Source organism: Macaca mulatta, chromosome 8 (genome assembly GCF_049350105.2).
Source record: "Macaca mulatta isolate MMU2019108-1 chromosome 8, T2T-MMU8v2.0, whole genome shotgun sequence".
NCBI classification, from domain to species: Eukaryota; Metazoa; Chordata; class Mammalia; order Primates; family Cercopithecidae; genus Macaca; species Macaca mulatta.
In genome coordinates this window covers 87150457-87155960 of record NC_133413.1, presented here as the reverse complement: position 1 = coordinate 87155960, position 5504 = coordinate 87150457, and the positions used below count along the sequence as shown (strand labels likewise).

The 5504-nt window shown below is 37.9% G+C and overlaps 1 pseudogene; it reads left to right on the top strand.

Moving 5' to 3' along the window:
• The first annotated feature begins 773 nt into the window (after positions 1 to 773).
• On the top strand, positions 774 to 1448 carry LOC100424071 (large ribosomal subunit protein bL9m pseudogene; annotated as a pseudogene).
• The last annotated feature ends 4056 nt before the right edge of the window (positions 1449 to 5504 follow it).

The following is a 5504-nucleotide window of genomic DNA, read 5'->3' as shown; positions in this document are numbered from 1 at the left end:
CTCTCAAAAAAAAAAAAAAAAAAAAAAAAGAAAAAAGAAAGTTAATGGGCTAGGGGCTAGGACATGGGCCAAGATAACATGCCATACAACAGAAAAATCTGTACTTTGACATCATGCTAGTTATTTTACATATATTATTTCATTTAAGCCTCAAAACAAAACTAAACAACTAGACATTATCCAACTCTTAAACAAATATTGAAACTGAGTCTCAGAGAAGTTACATAACTTTCTTAAAAACAGAGGGTTAAAATGATGTAGGCTATATGCATACGGAAAATCTCTAACTTTGAAGTTCCTGTGATTTCCATTATGCATTTAAGACCATCTTCTAGAATGTAAGGAAAAAAAGACAGATTCAAAATAGGAGTTAAGTAGCAACATAGATTAAAATGCACATTACCCTTAAGCCATTTGATAACTGTTGTCGAAGAATGACTAAAATATAGTTCATGTTACTGCAATGATGTGTCCATTCAGATGGAGGTGATAATCTGGATCTATACTGTGTTGGTCAGAGCGTTCCTGGAATTATGTTTGGGTGTGGGTGTCATACTTTAAAGGTTACAGACAAACGGGAAATTCTTCCAGGGAAAGCATCCAGGATGACTAAAGTTCCCACAAAATGTCCTAAGGAAATGGTTGCTGATTTTGGGTATGTGTAACCCGGGATGGGAGAAGGGAAGAGTCAGAAAAGGCTGACAATCATCTAGGCCAGAAATTTCAGTCATTCAATATGGCTCCAAAGGATTAACTATGACTATGGGACTGTCATGGCCCTGGGCATCGTGGAGCGCTGGGTGGATGGAAGGAACCGGTGGCCGGGGAGGGCCAGAAGCTGCGCCTGCACCAATGACACCACATTAATAAGCTGGTGGAGGACACAAGGCACTGGCCCAAAGAAAGCCTGGAGGTCATTTTCATGCAGTCTGTGGACACTTGGAGTATGGGGTGACCTGGTCTCAGTAAAGAAATCTGTGGACCGGAATCAACTCCTTCCTCAGAGACTGGCTGTATATGCATCACCTGAAAACAAGAAGCTGTTTGAAGAGGAGAAATTGCTGAGACCAGGAAGAAAGTTAGAGAAGATCCAGACCAAGGCAGGTGAGGCAACAGTGACATTTCCAAAAAACTGTCACCTGGAGGTAGGGATGAAGAACAATATCAAACAGGAGCTGAACCCTGAAACAGTTGCCCACCACTTCCTCAAGAATCTTGGTGTTGCAGTCACCTCACATACATTTAAGTTACCAGGAGAGTCTCTCACTCGGTGGGGCAAGTACTGGTGTGAGGTGATGGTAAATGGACTTGGTACTATGAAGGTACCTGTGTCTCTGGTAAACTTGGAGAGGCCCAAGATCAAAAGCTAGAAGTACTGGTTAGCCCAGCAAGCTGCCAAGGGCATGGCCCCACCAGCCCCTAGAGGATCTAAACCTGTTCTCCTCTAAGGCAGCAAAGCAGAATCAGAGGAGCAGTGGGACCGAAACAGGCAAGCACCCTGCTCTCACTCCCAGCTCTGACCAAATATGGAAGTTTAGAAAACGTATGGAGACATCAGACTGCCCTGCATAGACATGTTGAATTCCTTATATTTGCCATCTTCATCTTTAACCGTCATCCCTGGGGCAGCCTTGTTCCAGAAGTACCAGGCTGTGGATTTGATAAGCTGGATACAATAGACTGAAACTCTCCAGATCCTGTTTAGTTTCTTTTTCCATTGGAGTTTATTGGGACAAACACAGGAGCTAGACATTGTCTCCAGTATTTTCCTCATTCTCATCATCTAAACTAACATATGTATCTCAAGCAGACATAAAGAGATTATGTTCCTAAAAAAATAATAAATAAGTAAACGATGACTACAGGTAAAAGCTAAGTTTCTTAGGTGAAATGAGCTGCTTCAGGAGTTATTAAGTTCTCTGTCAAGGGAAGAATTCAAGAGGAAAAAAACAAACGATCAATCGTGTGGTAGGGAAGTTTTAGAGGAATTCCAGGATCAAAGGGGAGATTGAACTAGATAACCTTTGGGTCTCTTCTGACACTTGAATTTCATGCTTTGTTAGAAAAGACTGCCAGTCTGCATCTACCAGTCAGAGGGTTTACGGTCAGCAATTAGGTAGCTATCTCATCCTGTTTGTAATGATAAATATATATTTAATTAAAACGTTATCTGGATCTCAGTTGAGGCCTTCCTACAAGCCAAGAGCAGGATAAGATAGACTTGAACCCAAAATTCTATGCTCTGAGAAAATTTTAGAAATAACATAATGTGAATTATTGGAGTGGGAGTCAGGCGGGGATATAATTTTGCATTCTTCATATTTCCAGGTTTCTCTTTCTGATCAGTAAAGCCAAATTTTCTCACTTTTCTCAAGACTAACTAACCAACCAACCAGCAACACTCCCACTCACATTAGTGAATTTAGTGAAATTTGACAAGGTTTAAAGTGGAGAGAATGGAAGGAGGGAGGATTTCTATTGCAGTCAAGTGACTAAATTAAGCACAAGCTATGTCTGATTTAAAAATATGCCTGTGTTAAGCCACCAGGGGAATACCACTGACCTTTTAGTCCATGTTGACCCTATCCTCATACAACTCAATAGCTTCTGTCTCCTCTCCTTCCTCCCTCACCCCATCTCTCCTCCTTAATAACTATCTCAGGATTGTTCTCAGGAACTCCAGCTTCTTTCTCAAGTTCTCAAACTCTCAAACCTATCTCAGATTCACTATCACGAACCCAAACTTGCCCAGGTGCTCGGTAGACGTTTTGGAATTAATGAACAATTAGCATTTTCAAGTTTATTATTTTATTATTATACAGTAGAACTGACTTTTAAAAATACTAAATGTTGGAGGGAAGTTTTTGTCAGACTCAAGACCCCCAAGATTTAAATAGAAAGAGGAATCACACCATGGTGCTCTGGGGGAAAACAGACCTTGCTTCTTGTCATGGTTTCCATTTGATTGGCTGTGCTGCTTTGGGCAGTTTACTGAACTCCTCAGATCTTTGATTCTTCCATCTCCAAATGTGATTGATAGCAATGTGTTCCTCATGGTTTTGTCTAAGTTAAATTAAACAATTCACATACAGCATTAGTCTACTCTTTGGCATGTGGTCAGTGTTTTGAAAGTGTTAGCCATCACTATTAATAAAATTTCCTCAGTCAAAAATATTTTTCAATTCTCTAAATTCACAATACATTTTTCAATGTGTACTGAAAATTTAGCTTGAAAGACTTGGAAGCAAGTACTAAGGATATTTACCACCAATTTTTTTTTTTTTTTTTTGTCTATCATTTGCCAACCGTCATCAAGATTTCCTGAAAATACATCTCAATAACTTCTGAATTGAAGGCAATTTATGTGACTGGCAGAATAATAGAGGAACTATTAGTAAAATACATTTTATCAGTTTTACAACTCTCCCTGCTAGCATGATATCAAGATCTGATACTATGATTCTTAATAACAAAGAACCATTTTGACCTTTGGCAAAATTGTAAATTAGAAATTGTTTAATTTAGCATGAAGTTTCTTTTCACTATCTCTATCCCAGCCTTAGGCAAAGCTCCAAACCTATGCTGTCCAATATGATAACCACTGTTCACATGGGGTTATATACATTTTAATTAAAATGATTAAGTAAAATTTAAAATTCAGTTACTCAGTTGAATTAGCCACATTTCATGTACTCAGTAGCTACATGTGACTAGTAGGGTACTCTGGTGGACAGTGTGCATATGCAGCTTTTTTATCATTGCAGAAAGTTCTATTGGACAGTGCTGCATGAGACTCAATTGACTGGTATCCTTCTTTAGCCTGGCACCCTCAAAACTACTTCCTGCCTGGTGCCATTACCCCAATACCTTCTCCTCTGAGATATTCCTGTCTTATTGCTTATATTATCAACTAATAGAAAGTAAGGTACTGTGGTGCTAATAGGGAGCAAGCTCTGAGATCACTTCCAGGTAAATGAAGGGCTCTTCTTTCCTCTTCTACAGCAGTATTTCTCAAGAGAGGTTCTAGAATGGCTATTTTAATAAACTAGAATGCTTATTTAAATTTGAGATTCTTAGATCCCCACATCGGACCTTCTGAATTTGCATATTGAAACAGCTTCCTCAGTCATTGTTATGGAATGCTTAATGTCGAGGGTTGTTGCTGAAAGATGCAACCGCTATTGGTATTTGATTACCAGGGCCAATATAGTTAGATGTTAGTCTGTATAGGAATGAGCAATGCCAAGTTTGGGTACCTGGGGAAGACATTTTTGGAGAAAGGTGGGTTTTGTTGCTCTTTAAGATCATATGGTCACCTCCATATAGACTGATCACAGATCAACTGGCTAACATGATTCAATGTGACAAAGTCCACTTACTAATTTTGAAAAGATTTACACTTGAGATGTTTAAAAAGTTAATATTATGGAATACTTTTCACGTTTATAATTTTGTTTTCTGTCATTTATAGTTTGATTTCATGTGATTTAAAAATTTCCCTTTGAGAAAGACTTTGAAAGAGGAAACAAAACAGGTTAAAAAAAAATAGACATTACATAAAACTGGAAACTTTTACTAAATAGACCAAAATCAAAACTAGAAGCAAAACTATGCAATTGGAAAATCCTCTGGCAAGTCTCATCAAAGAAAATTATGTATAATTAAACAATAGTAGAAATAAGAATGGAAAAACATAGAGACAATACTTAGATGATTAAAAATAATGACTAAGACAATGTGGTAGAAAAATCATAAGCCATGTTTTGTTTGATCAGTTGTCAAAGCTTACTATAAAGCTATACTAATTACTATAGTGCAATTTGTCACAAACAGATGAGAAAAGCAGAACAGACAACACAGAAATAAACCTTTAAAGATGAGGGAGCTTCCTGGAAAATAAAGGCGGCATTCCTAAGCACCAGGGAATGATGCTGAAACAAGTGACCATCTACCTGGAAAAATATAACATTAGACCCCTAACTTTCACCATAATACAATTCCAGATGAATTAAAATCCTCAATGTGAAAAATTAACAGTAAAATAATTTGATAAAAGTCATTAAAAGTACCACTTTATCCAAATTTATCAACTCGACCTTTTTTATCCTGTTTTCTGATTACATGGGTGAAATATTCTTTCTTCAAAGGCTAAGGGTTTTTTACAAAATTTAATTATGCACTGGATCCTCCTGGTTTCTGGTACTCATGCCTGACTCTCCTCTCTCCCATCTCATCAGTTTCTCACCGATTTTATAAAATTGCAACAATACAACATGTTCTAACACTACTCAGCTAAGAAAAAGAAACCTCCAAATCTCCTCTTATCATCTAGTCTCACTTCTCTGTTTGCCTTAAAACAAAATCTATCAAGCCTTGACTTCACTTACTCACCTTCTCTTCTCCCCACAAAACTGTCCAATCAGGCTTGCATTTCCTCTACTTTGGGTGCTACTCTTGACAAGATCACCGCAGACTTCCACCTTGTCAAGTTCAATGGTATATTT